The sequence below is a fragment of the Ostrinia nubilalis genome, chromosome 23 (genome assembly GCF_963855985.1).
Source record: "Ostrinia nubilalis chromosome 23, ilOstNubi1.1, whole genome shotgun sequence".
Classification (NCBI taxonomy): domain Eukaryota; kingdom Metazoa; phylum Arthropoda; class Insecta; order Lepidoptera; family Crambidae; genus Ostrinia; species Ostrinia nubilalis.
Window position 1 is genome coordinate 2,221,392 of NC_087110.1, and position 21,977 is coordinate 2,243,368.

The window sequence follows — 21,977 nt, forward strand, 5'->3', positions numbered from 1 at the left end:
AAGTAAATTCGTCACAAATGTAAATAAGATCACGTCAAATTGTCATAAGAAATATAAAGTGTGACAAGTTTGAAATGCTTTTCTCTATGAGTTAACTGTGCCAAATCGACAATAAAGCTTTAACCACACCAAGGCGTGCAGATCCTTTGATCAGATCCAATGACAGGTCGCGCGACCCATGACAGTTCACGAGACCTGTCATTTCCCTATGATCGCGCCGTTTTGGCAGGGTACTCACCTGCCATGTAGCACGTAACGTAGCATGTAACGTAACCAACCTTCAAGTGAGTACGGCTCGTCCACGGTCATCGCGTATCTGGCTGCGAGCTCCTGGATCCTACTGCGAGCCGCCTTTGTGCTCGCAGTGATACCGCCAGTCGGCGGGTCGCTGCGATCTCCCTGCGAACCACGCGCGAGCAGCTCGCAGCGGGCTCATGCCTATGTACTCACTTGATACAGTATCTAAATATATGTATGTATAAAAGGAGAAACTGACTGACTGACTGACTGACATATATCAACGCACAGCCTAAACGGCTAAACGTAGGCACTTGAAATTTGGAAGGGACGTAGCTTAGGTACCGTAGAGGTGCACTAAGAAAATAATTCCTGAAATTCCCACGAGAACGGGAATTAGAGGGAAAATCCTTTTGTATGAAAAATCTAAACCGCTTAAGTTAGACGCTTGAAATTTGGCATGCAGGTACCTTAGTAAACTTAAAGCTTAGTTACAACAGGATATTGCAAAATGCCCACGGGAACGGGAGTTAGCGGGAAAATCCTTTTGTATGAAAAATCTAAACCGCTTAAGTTAGACGCTTGAAATCTGGCATGCAGGTACCTTAGTAAACTTAAAGCTTAGTCACAACAGAATATTGCAAAATTCCCACGGGAACGGGAGTTAGCGGGAAAAAACATTTGTAAGAAAAAATCTAAACCGCGTAAGATAGATGAAGGGGGTAAAACGGGATCCACGCGTACGAAGTCGCGGGCGGCCGCTAGTCTGATACATTAGATAGATAGATAGATAGATAAAACGTTTATTGCATGTTACATTACATGCTACACGGCTAGATGAGTACCCTGCACGCGTTGGTGTGGTTGAAGCAGAACCCATTTTAGTAAACACATTACGTGTAAAAAACAACCGACTAATAGAAAGGTATAAACTAAAGATTTAATTATAAATAATGATGATTAAATGTACATTATAACTCACTCAGTGTATTGTTTAATTATACTTTCAATATGGAACTTGTTGTTGATTTCACGAGCCATTAAGCATCAGAACATCCAGAAAAGGTTTCTATTCTACACGTTTTTTAGTTTTTCTGGTTTGATATGGAAATAAATATGTTTTTATTTAATATTAAATTACGCTCGCTTTTTGTGTTACAAATCTATTTCTAAGTAAACTCTGTAAAGCCAAAACAATCGTTTGGATTATCAACAATTAAATGTGTAAACTAAATTGAAACTACCATAAAAACCGTTCAACTACACAATTAATTGTAAAATAGAAGCTATTAAAACTACAATAAGATGCTACAGTGATTACCTTGATGTACACACATACACACATACATACATACATATGTTACAGTCAAAACTCATAATCGGTCAAAACCCGATTTTGACTAACATCCTTGGTCAAAACCACTTTCGACTGGAAAAATCAGTCAAAAGTGATATTGACCAAGGGCATCAGTCAAAACCATTTTTGACTGATTTTTGCAGTCAAAGTGGTTTTGACCGATTATGAGTTTTGACTGCAACACATACACAGGATAGTTTTTATCCCGGTTTAAAAAAAACACGCGTGCGTTGATGTCTTTTTGTAACAATGACATGTCAAAATTAACCCATTCGAAGTCGTGGAAAAAGCGAAAATAAGTAAACACTTATGGCATTGTCTTTTGCTCTTTCACACAATAACATGCACGAATTCGGTGTAAAGACAGCTAAAGGCACAGGAAAAAAATAGGATAGTTTTTATCCCAGTTCTTAAATATGGATACGCGCGTTGATGTCTTTTGTGGCAGGCCAAACTTAAGGCCCGGTTTCCACCAAAGCGGAGCGGAGCGGAGCGGAGCGGAGAAGTGTTGGGCCGTTAAATTTTTCTATAGAATTTGACAGCCGCAATGGCGTGGCGCGGAGCGAACTTGTGCGAAGCGGAGAAGAAAAGTAATAATAATAATAAATCTTTGGACAATTTTACACAGCAACTTATATGCTTGTGTTATAGGTGCTAGCTTAACGAATATACTACTTATATAAAGTTTTTAAATACATACATAAACATATCATAGTCACACCCAGACTCGTCACAGAACTTATTATCATTACAATTTCTGCCAGGCCGGGAATCGAACCCGGGACCTCTCGGCATAGTAGTCCGTTCTGAATCACTACACCAAACGGCCGACGAAGTGGAAATAATTAAATCTGATTGGTCATTCAAAAACACTTCTCCGCTCCGCTCCGCTTTAGTGGAAACCGGGCCTTAGCCGTTCAAAGTCGCGGGAAACTAAAACAAGTAAACACACGACTTGTTTCACATAGCACACCGTTAACTAATAATTTCTCCGCTAATCAATAAAGCGCAATAAATCCCTCGGATCTAGTCCCCCGGTCGATGACTGCGGATGTGACGTCACTCGTCCTGTTGCCAGTCATTATGATAAGTATGATCAGGTATGCTGGTACGTATAGCCTAATGGGAAGGCTTTACGTGCGAGTCCCGGTCTGTATTCCGTTTATTTATTCAACTAGCTATGCTTTAAAACCATCATCATAAACTTGAGGAAAATATTGCAATAAATCAATTTAGGTCATATTAACTAGTAGGTAACCCTGTCTTTCCCTGGATTGAACAAAATATGTCAATCTTAACCAGTAATATAGCCTATGTTATATTTATCTAAATAGTGTAGGTTTTAATTGGTAGAAGACTTTTCCAAAAGTAAAACGTATCGTGGTTCCTAGAGATTACCACGGTATATCAAAATTGTGTTGAGTAAGGAAAAAATAATGAGTGGGTAGAGTTGTCATGGGTCGAATACGGAATAACCCAAAATGGTAGGTACTTTGTGGCGTTCCTTGGGTAAAAAGGCTTATGTCAATCAGTGGGCTTCCTTAGACCGAATGATGATGAAAAATAAGTTCAGTCAAGAGTATCCAGAGATTATTTCTTACAAAATACTTAAATTTGCATTTTATTAATTCTACCACTGCTTCGGGACAATAAATGGGCCAGTGCTGAAAAGAAGCAGCGCAAGAAACTCATCTATACTATACATTTAAACTATTTAAATCAAATATGTAATTGCTCAATAATGAATAATAAATAAATAAGTTAAAACTAAACTAGCTTCTTTCCAAATACAATTGTAATCAAAAAAAGTAATCTATCTAAAGCCTACTTTAGTAAATAGATAGGTAGTAACAATAAGCACTTCCTACGTGCGCAGTGCGATGATATTTGCAGCAGGTGGATCCTGCGCGAAAGTTTGACATTTACCGACAGCATTCTGATAGTGGCACAGAGTAAAAGGCTTACAGAAGTGTCACTTCATTGCGTTATGAAAATGTACTCGTAGCTTCTTCTTTTGGCATGAATAAGACCTCAAAACCTACCTTGATTTTTCGCCACTTAGTTCCCACTAATAATAGAAATACATACGAGTGTAACTAGGCAGTTATGTGCCTAGCAAAGTTAAGCACATAAAAGCATAGCTCAGGGGAGCTACACCATAGAAACAGCCAAGCCAAAAGATTAGCGTAAAAAAGTCTGAAGATAATTTATTTTGAGTAAAATCTTGTCTAATTTCTCTCTCTCTCTCTCTCTCTCTTTCATGTACGAAACAAATGCATGAATTCATCTTGGCTATTTTCTATAGAGAAATGACAATTAAATTAAATTTCTTGACAAAATATACCTACTCCTGCTTTGTTGGGAAGTCGCACCTCAGTTATCTAAACCCACAAGATAGAATACGAATTTGGCTAGCTTTTTGGCTATAAATATTATAATAGACATAGACAGTTAATGATAATGTTAATTACTGTCTAAAGTAGTAAATGGTAGATTATCGCCTCATTAAAAAATCTCCGGTTTTTCCGTAACATATTTTTTACCGATTCGCGAACTGTGGTAAAATAACGGCACATAATGGCTGACACAATCGAAACTTGAACGATTTCGATAGCAATTAGCCCACACAACGTATTAAGCGTATTTTTAAGACATCATTAAGCTTTTGGCGAGCAAAAACGTCGCCATAATTGGACGATGTCATAACTTTAATTGGTTTTTGACTCAATTAACTGTTCTATAAAGTTTGTTTTTTGCTAAACACGTCTGATATAATTATGCTTAAGTGTATACAGCGGAATTGGATTTAGGTTCTCGAGAGCATCAATTTTTTTGTGTTGCAAGACATTTTATAAATAAAGTGCTTCATTTAGGTTATTTGGGCAGTACTTTCCTGATGTTCGGACTTAAATTCAAAACAATGAAAAAACGTTACTTGCCCATCCAAAAATAAATAAAAACATTTAACCAAACACGCGGGAAGTCGAAAATTTCATAATGTAAGTATGTAGCTAAGATCAGGAATGCTAGCTATTTAGTCCCTCGACTGTGCTTAACTTTGCTAGGCACATAAATAACGTCTTCATCGCACTGTCCCATCTGCGGATTGATCTATGCCACTATTGTTGTATCCTTCATGCAACATTTTACAACTGTGACCTTTCGTTAAATATCTTTAAACACGACTGCATCTTAATGCACTCGCAAACTTATTATCATGTTCGGAGTTACATTCAATTAGGTTTTGAAGCCGTCATTGTATTAACGTTTAGTGCTTAAACATCCAGATTGTTTATTATTTTTGTTTTAAAGGCATTTCTGACGTATTTCTTAAAGTTCATAACCGAGTAAATTTTATGAGCTTCTAAAGTGTATTCATTACGTCATCTACGACATTTTAACTAAATGCAAATAAAATGCTGAGTTAGTAAATATGAACAACATCTAGAGACTAACGCCCGTATTCACAAACATTACTATGAGATCTCACAGTGCACACAGGGTGACACACGAAACAATCACAGAGCTCTATTCAACGCTGTGCGTTCTATTTGCTGCTTTACTTAAGCTAGCATCGTTTGTGAATGGGCGTAAATGACTAACCCTGGTTTGTGAATTGAGCTTGAGCGTGCTTTTTTTTACTCACTTAAGCTGTTCAGTCGAAAATGAGTACGCTCAAGCTTTAAAGTATCAATTCAGAAACCTATATTAATAACGTATCTTCGGTTCCTGGTTTGAAGAGTCTGTTGTGAGCACTTTTGGCTTTTTAAAGGTTAAGAATATTTAGTTAAAACACGTCACCTATACCTCCTACGAGCGGGCCATCTGATTTGATCGGCATTTTTAAAAGTCAAATCACGTCCGGCTTTGTACATTTTTTTTATGCTAGACAAGGCAGGTATTTGACCGCAATCGCACCTGGTGTTAAGTGAGATGCAGTCTAGGATGGTACATATCTGCCCTGTAAGTGCCTATGTACATAAGAGTATCCGATATGTATAGGTTTACTGCTTAACTTAGTCCATGACTGAAGTATAAAATTAGCCCTAGGGAGTGTTTTTGGGTCAAATGTGCTTCAGTTTGTATGCTCTGTCACGACATAATTATGTCAAAAAAATTAAACCCGGGACGAACACTGGTTTAAAATGACATTTCCGTACTAAATGACAATTTAAACCAGAGTTCAATCAGAGTCTAGCTTTTTGTAAGGGGATACGGGACTATTCCCACCTCTCGTTCCCACCGCTGCAACTCCTGTGTAGCCAGGATCTACAGCTTGACCGCCATAAAAACCCAACCAATGAAGGTCAAGTTTGTCCCGGGGAAAGTTAAACTGTCATTGGACCCGCAACGAAATTAATCAGAAGAACATAGGAGGAGTTCGAAGTTAAGGTTCGATTTCCCTCCATTGCAAAGCGGATGACAGGTGAAAAACAAAGGGAAAATAAGGGGGATAGTGACTAAAGTACATATACCTACATCAAGGTATTAATTACCTACTGTAGCATCTTATGTTGTTGCAATACGTGCTATTTTGCAAAAAAAAATGATAGTCTGATGTCCTGTTGACTGTGTTTTGTTTAGAAAAACCTCATTATTGTTATTGTAAACATATTCTAAATTATCTGCACCTACAAATACAACCTTGCAAGTCTAATAACAGCAAATAGTCATAATATCTAAGTACATGACATGTTAGAGCATTAATCATATTAATAAAGCTCTGTGTCTGTGTGTATGCAAATATAGAAAGTCACGGATCAAGGTGAGCCTGTCAAATGTCACGCAGTCGCTTCCGACCCGGCAAATGGCATTTGCAGGTGCAATTTTGGAATCCATAGATATTTTTAGGATGAGGAGTCAATCTGGAAACCGTATAAATATTCTTTTAAATACAGACTGCTCTTTATAGCACACGACACAAAAATACAAAATCAAAAAAAGACAAAGGCAATCTCATTGATAAGAATTAATGATCTCTTACAGAGAATCCATAGAGAGGACTACAACACGAAACAGAAAAATCTGTTCTGTGGAGAGGACATACTTACATACATTAAACAAACAAATTAAATTCCAGTTTTTTCTATTTCTCTTTAACATTCGAAGAGATTGAGTCGGAAACGATGGATATTTTGCAACTTATAAAATTCAAATACATTGTTACTTAATACTTAGCTTGTCCTAAGATTCATAAGTAAGTACAGTTTCAGTTTCGACTGGTTTCATAATCAAACTCTAATGTTAGAAGGCAAAACATGATTTAGGAGTAACTGGCTAATTAAAATGACATACCTAAACACAGCGGGCAAATACTAACTTATTATTGTATGCAGGATGTTTTTTGGGTGGTCAAATCTAAAGCTTATTATGTTGTCTATGCAAATGAGAAATAAATAAAATAGCTTTATTAATCTATATCTATACTAATATTATAAATGCGAAAGTAACTCTGTCTGTCTGTCTGTCCTAAGTCAAAGTTGTAATTCCAAAATTGACTTTTTTTCATTTTGCTCTATGAAACGATAGCGAAATTGATTCGGTTTCTAATCTATATCTACAAAAGGTCACTGACTGACTGACTCACTCACTCACTCATTACGAAATCTCAGAAATTACAAGTGCTAGGAGTCTCAAATTTTACATGAGGGTTTTAAAACGTAGGTGATCTAAAACGGGATTTTAGGAAACTCTACCCCTAAGGGGGTAAAGCGGGATCCATGCGTACGAAGTCGCGTGCGGCTGCCAGTATGTATATCTATTAGGGCAGCAAGTTCCTCAAAAGTTTGACCTACTACATCATGCTGGGCACAGGTCATAATTAAATTAATTTGTTTCATATCTATAATACCAACACATTAGACTTTTTTTGTTGAAAAATCACACTTAACTTAATACAAATACACAGCTTGATGTGCCGCCTATACAAAGGTGTGTCATTACGACCTAGACCTGAGGCCAGTTCATGATGGATCGCGGTAAATGCTTTGGAATTCGGCGATCAATCACTGAACTGATGGCTCATTCGTCTTTTGTGTTGGTGGAATAACATAATATTTACCCACAGATTCGGTAGCTTGCTCGGTAGCTTCGGTACCTTTTGTCGCTTAAAGTTTATTTTGAGTTACATGTGCGAATAAGATACATTTATTGGGGCATGGGGGCAGATTTTTCAGTTCGGTTTGGTTGGTGGTAGGGCTTGTTCCAAGTCCACCTGGCTAGCTACCACCATCTTACCTAAGTCTGTCGCCATAACAACAATGTTAACAGCATTGTTGTGTTCCGGCAGTTAGAGGTAAGATAGCCAGTTCCTCTGTGGTTGAGGATTCCGGGTGAAACTCGCTTCCACCTCCGGCCTGATTGTCACTTACCATCAGGTGAGATACAGATCAAGAACCTCGTTGTGGATAAAAAAAAATATCTATAGTACATTCTAAATTCGGTAGGTCTCATAGCTTACGAGTATAAGTAACTTGGAGAAAAATGACGCCATTTTTTCTAGTTGTTACGAGTACTTTTCCTGCTTGTTGTAATAAGTTCCTCTTCACATTAAATATACATATCTTGGTAATATTCAATAAAATCTCTAGTAGAGTCCAAAAAATAAAACAAACATGTAAGAAATATTCGGGACAAAAAAGAAACTATAGGTACTTTTCATTTCCAGACGTTTATAGTGCTGTTGCCACATTTTTATAATATTTACAAATCTGTAACAAAAGCAAAAGACAAATAGAGCTTCTATTTGTCTACAAGTCAAGAATGGTTTATTATTTTTTACCAAATCCAGACTGGAAACCAACTAACAGTTTTAACTATAAACAACTTAACAACGTAACAACGTTTGATTCCATTTACCATAAACATTGCACTAATGGCCGCCCGTCATGCAATGTTTACCGTAATCGTTCAATTAGAATGCACCTTTCTGCATTATATTAATTAATTTCAAATTTCAGGGAAAGCGTGGTTTTTAAATTATTATACCTATCAAAGTTCATAACGTTCCGAGTATCATGCTAAAATAAGTCAGCAACAGCATTCAGACTGTGCATTTTTGTTGCAAAAGTGCGTCTTCACAACTTTAAAAAAACCACAGACAGTTTTTACTTTTATGTTTGAAGACTGAAAACACTGATTGAGCGAAAAAAATAGCTCACAACGCGTGGTCACTATGAAACGTCCACATCGCGAATTTGTCCCGTGGCAGCTTTATGAAAATTGGTCATGTTGTGGCAACGAAGAAAGCCATGACACGTTCTGAGGACTAGTTGGTTTAACCATATCATGACAGACGTATAGTGAGTTGTCAGCAGGGTTGCTAAACGGAAAGTTTTCCATCCATTTAACCCTACAACGTCGGAGATAGACTGCTACGTGCAAAATCACAAAATTTTAATCAAGGCGAGGCAGACAATCAACTGATGGCAATACGTAGTTATTTAAAACTCCAATTTGACATTTCACTATCCCGACAACCTTCTTCGACCTTTAAGGTCAGAGTTCTAAGTTATTATGTATTAATTAGCAAAATTGACTTCGCCCAATCTGGGGGTTTACTTTGGAAAACGTAAGTTATTTCCAAAACAGTTCCAGAAACCAAACCAGCACGTTTTAATGAATAAAATTTTAAATTGGGATGAGTATTTCATTTTGATGTTTCAATAATATCATAATATTCATCATGAACAATCGAAAGCACATCATACTAATCATTTTTGTTACAAAATAGCACATAAGTAGGTACTTCATTTATCTTTTCCTTTTCTTTTGTACTTTTATATTTTTCTTTCTGTTTCTTTTCTTGTCTTTTGTTGTGCACAATAAAGTGTGTTTTATCTATTTTATACATCCACATAAGAAGTGCCAATGTTTAAGTTGATGTGTTCTCATAGTTTGTTAGTCGATAGACATCCACGAGTTTCAGAGTCGACCCCCAGCATAGCTGGTGTCATACTTTCAGCAATTTCCCTCTAATTGCTCAATTTAATGTCCCTAATGGACAACCGAGCCCAGTTTTCGCACGACACGCCGCGCCTCGGTATTTAGCGTGTTTTACAGAATAACCTATTTCTGGACTGGTGATTAATTGTGATGTTTTTACGCGACGATATTTCTGTTGTTGGAATTAATATGATAAAGTGTCTTTAATTGTTCCAACAGCACATCAATCTGCGACAAAATTACGTTTAGAAATGGAAATTTTGGACCGGGCTTTTGTCCAGCAGTGGACGTCTTATGGCTGAAGCGAAATAAGGCCGTGTTGAGCGGTTTTGGCAGAGCAGTATAACACTCTACTCTTCACATGGATGTCGTGACAGGTGTCTAAGGAACAAAATATCGCGAACACCAGGCCTTTCCAAACCGTCTGGCTAGAGCAGGGGTTCCCAAACTTATTTAGTCTACTGCCCACTTTGAGAATAAATTATTTTTAGCGCCCCCCATTTTTGTAGTCAAGAGTCGAGCTCAGTCGGTGTCTAAGAGTCCTCCTAGTAGATGACGCCGCCCAAGCCTCTACACAACGTCCCGATTTTTTTTTCTGGGTCTCTTACCGCCCCCCTTTAAGCCTGCAGCGCCCACAAGGGGGCGTTATCGCCCACTTTGGAAAAGACTGGGCTAGAGGCTAGAGGAGTACAGGCCAAATCCTTCATTTGCCTCTGGTAAATTAGAGAGATTCGTGCTCCCGCAGTGGAGACCAAAAAAATTACCTAAAATGAATTATGGTTAATCAATTGTGGATTTTTGTTGCTTTTGTCGAATTCTTTTGAAGCTCGATGGATCCTCCTCTACGTCAATGATCATTTTCCCTTTTTCTATAGTTTAAAACGAATTTAAATATTATATTCTACTTCTAAACTAGTACGATCTATATTGCCATCTGAATTATTGATGTGTGCAACATTTAAAACTACTTTTTACACTTCTGACAATCTTGATAGAACTCCTCTATATTATGGAGGATAGATACAACGATAAAATCATAGACAAGTACCTACTGTTGTTTATCTTACCATAATGGAACGAAAAGTGTTCACAGATTATTCCATGAACTTGGTAACTCCAAAAAGATGGTAAAAGATAATGGTATTTATTTATGATATTTGTATATATTTTTTTGTTTTGAATTTCATCTAACAATTGATCAATTGACTTTAAAAACCTAGGACGTCATATGTATATGTTTCCATTCAAACTCAATAGGTTTTTGACTGGGTACGTCTACAACATAAATTCATCAATTCATAAACCTATTTTTCTTACGGTCACTTGGTCCAATCGTCACACATACATGTATTCCAAATTATCGATATTCATTTGTTTTTCTGAAAATATTTCATAATAACTAAAATATGGTAATACAGCACAATATGGTAGTTTTATATTAACATTCAACCATTCCCGAGCAAGTGGCTCGGGGCAATTTACTCAGCAATAGATTTAAAATTGCGGGCGCTTTTACGTTCTTTCGTTCACCACACCTCGATCAAGGCATAAAAAGTCAAAGTCAACTTTTTGCTAAGTCTAGTCTTGACTCTTGAGACCAGTGCGGGCTAAAAATACCCCATGAATTATGTATACGACTCCCGTATAGGCGAATGGATGTACCTTTAAAGGGATAAAACTTTGAAATATATTGGAAACGGCCGTTTTATAGGTTGCTCGTAAAGATAATCTTTTAATACGAAAGTAAAACTTAGGATCCATTTTCAGTGTGTACGATCAGATAGCTTCGATGTATAGGCCGCTCAACGAAAGTTGAGGCAAACACATTCACGCTCATATTCACAAACGATGCTTTCTTAAGTGAAGCAGCAAATCGAACGCACAGCGTTGAATAGAGCTCTGTGATTGGTTCGTGTATCATCCTGTGCGTCCACGGGCACTGTGAGACCTCATAGTAATGTTTGTGAATACGGGCGTCACACTGATAGGTAGTAGTAAGTAGTAAGTAGTACTCACACTAGGAGGTAATGTTTTAACACAAACAACAAAGTCAAAGCCTTTATTCAGTACTTGGGATAAATCCCTTATAAATACACGTCCCAAAATATAGCTTGGCCTACCACCACTTCGGGACAACATATGGGCTGGTGCTGAGAAGAAGTGGCGGAAGAAAGTCGATCATCTTTGTCAGCCTTTACATTACATTATACATTCAAGTTCAAATATCACCAAACTCATTGACAGTGGGCGCTACCATCGTTCAACTATATGTTTCCAACATAGCAAATATCGGAACCAGCGATCCAGCATTGACGGTGGCGCCCCCTGTCAATGTCACAGGAACAGTTCAATGTATTACGTCTATACCAGGGGTAGTCAACCGGTTTAGTCCAGTCAAAAAATACTATATGATTGTGTACTAAACTATGCTGTTTCATTTAAGATTTCCAGAAGTATGTAAGCGGTAGATCACCCAGGGTTTTGTTAGTACACAGTAGATCTTATGTCTATTCAAGTTGGCCACTCCTGGTCTATACACTCTATCACGCTCTTGTAATACCTATCTGCAAGCGAGACAGAAAGCACAGTCCAGCGTATACAAATACAAATCTTGTGTTGATGGCCTCAACTCTTGTTGCGCGACCTATAATAGTAATATCTATCTGCTTTATAGAAATTAAATGGTATAGAATAATGTTTTAATCTAAAATTAGACTGACTACCTACTGCTGTATTAGGTAGCATTTATTGGAAACAACTTTCTCATGAAGAGCGATAAAGGAAAATAGAGAAAACAAGTTAAATTAATATTATTATGGTAAAAATGAATCTTTGCCAGCACTGCAGTGAGAAGAATTTTATTTAGCCAGTATCCTACTAATATTATAAATGCGAAAGTTTGGATGTCTGGATGTCTGAATGTCTGGATAGATGTTTGTTACTCTTTCACGCAAAAACTACTGAACGGATTTGATGAAACTCTACAGCATTATTCTTTATAACCTAGAATAACATATAGGCTATAATTTATGACGATCTCTGACAAACTAAATTTCACGCAGGTGAAGCCGCGGGCAAAAGCTAGTAAAGTATATGTTGGAAAAGTAAACTAAAGAAACCAATCAAAATTATAACAACAAAAAATACATTATTTAATAGCTTACTCTCTGAAAGTTTAAAAACTTTGTAACAAATAAAGCACGAAATCTCAACGTCATTATTCAGTGGCATAAAAAAGTGATTAAATCAAACATCGTTAAGAATTTATCGATTAAGTAACGAGTTATCCGATAAACTTTTAATGGTTTTAAACAAACCTCTTGCATAACGCGAGTACAAGATGGATGCCATTGCATTACGGCGACGTATCTTTTAATCTCACAATTTCTTTGATTTACGTCGGATATCGTACGTTGACCCTGATCAGGGTCTCCAAAACTTAAGACGACTATGGCAAAATGGTTTGGGCATCGATTGGACACACCAGTGTTCGATCCCCGTCGATTGCCCCATACGAGTAGGTAGTATATTCAGATTGCCTAAAAGTTTTCAATAAAGAAGAATATAAATTTTAAATTTTATATTCAATATTTAGGTCCATTCCAGGGTACATGTACACCTCTCAGTGTGTCACTCTCCAAGAACAATTGAGTGAACACCAAACATGGACAATGTCAAAATACTGTGTCGGCCAAATCCTATTTTTAAGACATTTGTCCTGCAGTGGATACCACATAACCTGCTTTCTGGTAATGATGATAATTACTTACAAATAATTGAATACCCATATTATTAGCTGCCTGCCAACCCTAATTAAGAAATGCCGATTTATTGCATAAGAGTTCGAGAACTTCGGAATTTGACGGCATCGATGGAAAAAGGTGGAACTTTTTAATGAAGAACGATGTTAGTACATTTATTCACTCAGGGGCTCATGGCAGAGCAGTAGACGTCCTTAGTTTGGGAAGGTATTATTAGGTTTCTTAGCATGACCACACTTTAGTTACACTAGGTAAAACATAGGTGTTCAAAAGGTTCTAAATAAGTTTAGGGAAACATGCCTGATGAAGCATTTTCATCATCATGATCATTATCATGATTTCAGCCATAGGACGTCCACAGCTGAACATGAGACCTCCTCCAATGATTTCCGAATTGGCCGGTTGGTAGCAGCCTGCATCCAGCGCCTTCCAGCCACCTTTATGAGGTCGTCTGTCCACCTTGTGGAATATGAGAAGTGTGACTGTGTGACTATTTTTAAAATTCACTTCTTCCTTTCCCTAGCCCTTTTTCCCATTATTTGGGGTCTATATTTTTTAAATTATAAACCGTTTGGCCATAACCTTAACCGACACCAATGGCCATCCAATTATTTAAATTTAAATTCCATTCATAAAGCAACCCTCGTGACACTATCAGTCCTTTTCTGGCACATTGACGCCAGATAGTGCCGTCGCGCCGAAAAAGGAGATAAATAGGAAATATCCGAGGGAACCGTTACGTCGTTATGCAGCCACGGGCTGCGTATCACACCGCATTGTAACGGTATTGAAGCAAAAAGTATTTACATTGAGTAAATTTGCATACGTTTGGCCTTATCTTTTCAAGCGAACAGCTTAAAATGAAAGAAACGCGTTTATGTACTTATTTAATTTTACCTTTTCTGTATTCTCTTTCCCATTTTTTTTATCTAGCAACTTACCTATAGCATGGGTAGAATGCTAGCTAAACTTAATAAAAACATACTAACTAACGAAAACCGTGATTTCGCTTCATACTAAAGATGCCCTCTACATCTCATAGTAGCTTTCTAAATTATGTCCAAGTAACACAATGCTTTTTCCCCTAAAATACATAGGAAAATTGTAGGCTGTGTAGGTAGAATTCACTTTAGTCTTGTGACAAATTAAAGTTACAGTTCGGTGTAACAGCCATCCAATTAGACGTGCACAGCCCACATCGGATTTGGACGTCGGAAAACTTATTATTTCGAATATTTTGCATACCAAAAACTGTACCTTACCTTACCGTGTATAAAGTACATAAACGCTAAAATATTAATAGCTTACAAATCACAAAAGTTTTAACACGAATTTTGATTTTCCTCTTTAGTTCTTGTATTTGAATCAAAAGAAACCTTTTTTTATACTTATTTTTACGGGCGCTATTTTTGCAGTTGTTATAAACCTTTTTACTTTAACAATAAACTTTCTAACATGCGTTATTATTGTGATTATTGTAAAAAAAAATTTTTTTTTTCATACGGTAATTGCGACTTTTGGCGTAAATACTTTTTTGCAGATGTTGTAAACATTTTTTTTCTCTTTCCAGGTCCAAGAGTTTGCAGAGTGATGCCCTTCTTACGAACCAACAATTCGACAACGATCATTATACGACATTATCTTACATCTAAAATGATAGCATAATAGTGACTAAATTGTACTGCAATCAATATTTAGAAGGTCCTTGTTTAATAAAAACATACGTAACCGACTTTTACTTGTCCATATTATTATGGGTTTATTCCAAAAATGTTATCCCAAGTCAGAATGTCCTATAATATAAATTGGACCCATAGACTCTATTAAGGTCATGTGGTATTAAATAAATATTTTTTTCCTTTATCCCAATATTATAAATATTTGTCTTGATAAAGGAGAAAAACGTTAGAGATACTGGAATACGTCTAGTTTTGGGTCTAAAAAGCCTTAAAAATAATTCTTATCCACGTTCTTAATTTTCAAATTTAACAAAATTACTAGAATGCGCTAATTTATTACATGATGTGTTTCGGTCCCTGATTAATTTTATACCAGGGGCCGTAAACAATTTTCTTTGAGTATTTTCTTAACTTTTTTTTCCACTATGTTTCTCTTTTACAGTTTTGTTTTTATTAAACAAGAACCTAGAAATACCAAACTTTCACACATTAATAATTTTGATAAAAATAAAAATACTTATTTTTGATCTCTTTAATGATATAATTATTATAAATTGTTATTTATGATTTTAATGCCATATTACGGTGTAATACTTCCTTGGTGTTCTTAATTAGTATAAGCTAATATAATTAAAAGTTTCTCGAAATTGGCAGAATAAAATATTTAAAAATTTGAAAAAAAATGTAAACCAAAAATGTGAGGTGCCTTACTAAGTGAAATAAATTGTTTTGCTTAGATATAAAATTGTTACAAAATGCTAATTATTTTAGTATTGATAAAGGCAGTTGTTGTTTGCTTAAAGGATATTATTCACTGGTTTAATGTAATATTTTCTTTACAAAAATTACAAAATTGCTTTAGACAAAAAAGTAGTTAGTATGTAAGTTATACCAGAATATAGAAAATGTTTTAAGAAGTACATAGAAAAGTTCCAACTAAAATGCTGTGACTTCTTTGGTTTATAACGTAAAGGCCCATTTTTTAAACATCAGCAAACCCGTAGTCTAAACTTGAAATAATTTATTTTTGTATATAAAATAAATGTCTAAATGTCAATTAATTCCTTAAATAAATCTGGAGAGTGAAAATCTATCGTAAATGCAATAGAAATCGTATCCAGACGTAACAAGCGATCAGCAAGCGTAGTATTTTTTTCTCCCAGGCACGCATTCTATCAGGCAAGACCTGAAGTACTTTAAATGACTAGCATTATGTGACAATTTAAATGGAAATTATTATTATAATGAGAAACAGTCACAAAATAACTTTGAAGTTAGTTTACAAAATGTTTTGATACCTATGCATTTATCGATGTAATTACTACAGTCATAGGGGTTTAGTCCTTTTTATACCTACTCTTTTAATTTGAAATATTTCTAAGGTTGCTGGTTTTTGAAAGCATTATTTAAAAAACGGAAGAAAATTCTAATTGCGAATACAAAAAAGAGAAAAACAAAAAAAAGAAAAACCCGTTGCAAAATAGTGTATGGCAATGTTTTTGGAATGATTGCGATGTTGCTACAATAATTATAAATAATTCTTACGACTGTATTTACGCAGATCAGAGTCAAAAACATTTTTGACATTGTATTGCGAAGTATTTTTTCATCTCGCAACATTTTTTTATTTATTCCCATAAGACTTATGTTTTCAAAAACCAATACCTGCCTAAGTAGTTATAGTAATATCTTTACGTACATAATATTACGATAAAATTCTCGGAGTTTCAAAATAATTAAATATTTTTAGTAAAATTTTGAATCTTCGACAAAATTTATCGGATTTACTCGATGTACTCTCTATTTTAAAAGATCCAAATATCAATTCCCGTATAGATTAAGCTAGGTATCCTATTTTCATAATTCCTAGGATATGTTCTATTATTGTCATTAGTTATAAGATTTCTTTAAATTGTCAAGTCTCCATATTGTAATTCTTATGAAATAAACGAAATATTTGAATGGTGTAGCATTATTTCATGTACCTAGTATGTAAAAAACAGCACTAGAATAAAATTATTACCTACCACAATTAAGTAAATTCTTTTTTTAATTTTTATTTCACTAAAATTGGAATAAATGACCTGATTCAGCGGTACTAGCTAAAAAATAACAACAATTAAATACTTACCTAACAAAAATGTTTTGTTTCCCTGAAGGTGGAATCCAAATTGTACAGCAGCGACATCTATGTCATACAAGTAACACCTCTACCTAACAGGCAAGTTTTCCACTGAGTCAGTTAGTAGAGGTTTCACTAGATGGCTTAGAGAAGATAGTAGCGCCAACTAGTGAGCGCTAAGAACATCGTATTATATGCTAATTACAAATCTTTCAATCACAAGAGTGGCGCCACTGCCACTGTAGAAGACCCTCTTGACTATCTTTGTTATTTATTTAGTAATGTGAGCAATGTAGAGTGTATTCGTTAATAATACATTTCTTTATTGCTTTCATAGAGTAATACAATAGTACATTCAATAAAAAGTACGTAATTAAATTTTTATTTAGGTTATTATCCTGATTGTTCGCGCCTTGCAGACGCGATGGAATTTTATGAATAAAACTCGGAAACTGCTTATTTCGTTGTATTCTTGAGACGTTACAATTTTGATGTTGTTCGATCGGAATCCAAAAGAGAAGTGATTTTATACAATGGTTCTCAATATAAAGTATTGACTGACAAAAGTTATGTGACATTTACATTAGAAGTAGATTTTGCTATTAGAATATGACGAGGCGCGAGTAGGGCCGCAACATACTCCCCCCGGTTGAAGGCTCCAGCTCTTCAACTCTCGAAGTCTTCATCGCTGAGCAGCGGGCAGAGCCGCACTAAGGGCTGTCGGTAGCTGCCGGAGGTGGTCTTCACGTCAGCAACACGGACAATTCCATCAGGGCCGGGATGCAATTTGTTTACTCGCCCAGCACGTCAACAAAGAGGTGGGAGAGATTTCTCGTGAAGTAGAATCTCCTGTAGAGTCTCCTATCTTTATCTTGCTCTTGCTTTGTCTCCATTTTGTTCTGATTTGCAATTTGGTTAAAATTTCGAACTTCTTCTCCAATAATATTGTAGTTTCTCCAACAGAGCGTAGCGCTGGAGTCGTTTTTCATCATCAGCCTCCAGAGATGGTGACGGCAGCGCATTCAGTGGTCTTTCTGGTTAAGAAGTGCCCTGGGGAAAGGAAAAGGGAATTGTCAAGGGATGAAGTTAAAGGACACAAGGGAAGGCCATTTAGTATAGCTTCCACTTGTGCAAAGTGTTGATTGAAATTTTCTAAAAAGTTAAATGAGACGTGTCTATTACACGTCTTAAATGATATTTGGCCGATTTGACACCAGCTTCCCAGATGCCACCAAAGTGAGGGGCGTGAGATGTTGTAAATATAAAATTTTGTGCTTTCTTGAGCAGCAAAATCAGAAAGAAAAAAAAAGAATTTAAATTAAATAATAATAAAATGTAAATAATAAGTAGTTTTTGTAATTTAAGTAGAAATATTTCCGCTGGCTGACCTCAGCGGCATAGAAAAATACTGTCAGTGGGGAATAAAATCTATGTATGTAAGTTAAGTCAATTATAGCTGCCAAATGAATACACTTGTATCTAAAATAAATATGAATAAACAAAAGTAACATTTAGACAAGCAAGCATCGCGTCCCCTACGATTTGCAGCACTCACTTTAGATATCTCACTTTAGATATGAATGTTGTACCTTGCACGCGTCGGCACCGAACGCACTGATGGCGCACAGTGCTCCGGGAGACAAGTCTGCCTTTTGTTGGCCAGATCGTTATCTCACTGCCACTAGGAGAATGTGCGAGCTAGCATGCACAATATTACGAATGCTCTCAAATGTAAAATTAGATGGTTAATGTGATTTATTTATTTAATTTAATTGAATTTTGATAAAGAACATGATAAATTAATTATTGAATTATTTTTATAGATTATAGATTGATTGCACTGTACTTGATTGCCTATGCATAAATTGATAGAACCGCCAATTAACCAGCCAAACTTGGAGTTTTGAAGTTTCGGTTTCGTTTCAGCCAAATGACGTCCACTGCTGGACAAAGGCCTCCCCCAAGGTTTTCCACAATGAACGGTCCTGCGCTGCCCGCATCCAGGCTCTTCCCGCGACCCTTACCAGATCGTCGGTCCACCTAGTAGGAGGCCTGCCCACGCTACGTTTTCCAGCCCGTGGTCGCCACTCGAGAACTTTCCTGCCCCAACGGCCATCGTCTCTACGAGCTATGTGCCCCGCCCACTGCCACTTGATTTTAGCAATTCTGCGAGCTATGTCGGTTACTTTGGTTCTCCTACGGATCTCCTCATTTCTGATTCGATCACGCAGGGAAACTCCGAGCATAGCCCGCTCCATCGCCCTTTGGGTGACCTTGAGCCTTCTTATGAGGCCCATAGTAAGCGACCACGTTTCGGATCCATATGTCAACACTGGCAACACACACTGCTCGAAGACTTTCGTCTTGAGACACTGCGGTATTTCGGACATGAGTATATGGCGAAGCTTCCCGAACGCTGCCCATCCGAGTTGGATTCGACGATTGACCTCTTTCTCGAAGTTGGACCTACCTAACTGGACTGTTTGTCCCAGGTATACATAATTGTCGACAACTTCGAGTGTAGAGTCTCCAACCTTCAGAGGAGTGGGTGCAACACGGACATTAGACATGATTTTTGTCTTGTCCATGTTCATTCTGAGGCCCACTTGTTGAGAGGCTCTACTGAGGCCATCGAGCATTGTGCCTAGATCCTCCAAGGTCTCAGCCATGACTACGATATCGTCCGCGAATCGAAGGTGGGTGATGTACTCGCCGTTGATATTTATGCCAAATCCGTTCCAGTCCAGAAGCTTGAAGACATCTTCCAGGGCGGTGGTAAACAGTTTTGGAGATATGACGTCTCCCTGTCTTACCCCTCGCTGCAACTGGATAGGTTTCGAATCCCGATCCTGGAGGCGGACCGACATTGTGGCGTTTTTGTACAAACCCCTCAACACTTCGATATATCGATAGTCAATTTGGCACCTTTGGAGAGACTGTAGCACTGCCCAGGTCTCGACCGAATCGAAGGCTTTCTCATAATCCACAAACGCCAGGCAAAGTAGTTGATTATACTCCTCGGTCTTCTGTATAATCTGCCTTAGCGTATGTATGTGGTCTATGGTACTAAAGCCTTTTCGGAAACCGGCTTGTTCGGGAGGCTGGAAGTCGTCGAGCCTGCGAGCGAGACGATTCGTAATGACTCTTGAAAACAGCTTGTAGACATGGCTCAGAAGTGAGATGGGTCTATAATTCTTCAATAAGGTTTTGTCACCTTTTTTGAAGAAGAGTACCACCACACTTCTGTGCCATGTCGTAGGCGTTTTTCCTTCGAGGATGACGGAATTGAACAGCTTCTGAAGAGCCCTCAGTACCGGCGTTCCGCCTGCCTTCAAAAGCTCAGCCGTGATTCCATCATCACCCGGTGCCTTGTTGTTCTTCAGCTGTTTGAGAGCCATTCTAATCTCGTACAGACTGACGTCCGGGATATCTTCGGTATAGTGTCGGGTCAGTCTAGCTCTTGGGTCTTCGGCTAGATTTGTGACAGGTGCACGTACACTCGTGTATAATTGTCCGTAGAACTTCTCGACCTCTTCCAATATCTCCGGCCCCGACGAAATGGCTCTGCCATCCTCTGTCTTCAGCTTGGTCAGTTGACTTTGGCCAACAGACAGATCTCTTGCGAACACTTTAGAGCCCTTGTTTCGCTCAATCGCCTCTTTAATACGGTCTGTATTAAATTGGCGTAGGTCGCGAGTCAAAGACTTGGAGATCTGTCTGTTAAGGCGCCGATACTGAGCAGCATCTTCAGAGGACTGCAGAACCAAGTTCCGTCTCTCTTCCAAGAGTTGATTGGTGAGGTCAGAGATCTTTTTGGTTCCTTTTGAACGACGGGTTTTAAAGAACTTAGACCCAGTCGTTTGGACAATTTCCACGAACCTGTCATTGTATTTGTCCACATTTTCGCAGTCTCCTAGGCATTCGAAACGATTTTGCAACTCGAGCTGAAAGCTTTCGGGGTTTTGGAGTTGGATGGGCGCTGGGCGGAGCGTAGACTTCATCAGTCGACATCTCTCGAGCTTGGGTCTGATATTCAATGTGCCTCTTACCATTCGGTGATCGCTTCCTGTTTTGACCGAATTGATCACAGAGACATCATTGAATATATGCTTCTTCGTCGACAAGATGAAGTCTATCTCATTTTTTGTAGCGCCATTGGGATGCAGCCATGTCCACTTTCGCTGTTTTGGCTTTCTGAAGAAGGAGTTCATCATAAAGAGGCCCTCCCTCTCCATAAAGCCAGCCAGCAGTTGGCCACGTGCGTTCCTCTCTCCGTACCCAAATTGCCCCACTTTCGGCTCATTATCGCTTCGTTTACCTAGCTTCGCGTTGAAGTCCCCCATCACAACGGTCAAATGGGACCGGGAGCCATGTATGGCTCTGGAAATATCCTCATACATGGTCTCCACTTCGTCGTCGGGGTGTTCCGTGGTCGGTGCGTATACCTGTATGACCTTCAGCGAATACCGTTTGGTGATTCTGAGTATCAGGTACACTACCCTCGCCGAAACACTCTCGATCTGGACCACGTTGTTGACAAGGGACTTGTGGACGATAAACCCGACACCACCCTGGGACTGCTGGTCGCCCTCCCGGAAATAGAGCAGGTTTCCAGATTTAAGAATTATGGTGTCCTCCCCCTCTCTTCGGACTTCACATAATCCTACGATATCCCACCGTAACCTGCTCAACTCTTCCTCGAGTTCCATTAGCTTCACGTCTGTACGCAGTGTGCGAGCGTTATAGGTTGCCAGGGCCAGAGGTCGTCGGTGTTGGTAGCCTGGCATCCCCCGGGGATTCTTCGCACCCCTTGCCCCACCGTTACCGTGACCGCTACCGTGGTCCGGGATAGTGGGGCCGCCGGGGACTAGGGGCCG

The 21,977-nt window shown here is 38.0% G+C and overlaps 1 protein-coding gene across 1 annotated transcript in view; it reads left to right on the plus strand.

Moving 5' to 3' along the window:
• Nucleotides 1-16,940, plus strand: part of LOC135083298 (uncharacterized) — a 187,957-nt gene extending 171,017 nt beyond the window's left edge. The window contains exon 6 of the mRNA XM_063978039.1: nt 14,870-16,940. The gene's annotated coding sequence lies outside the window, so the exon portion shown is untranslated. The remainder of the gene's footprint in view (nt 1-14,869) is intronic.
• The last annotated feature ends 5,037 nt before the right edge of the window (nt 16,941-21,977 follow it).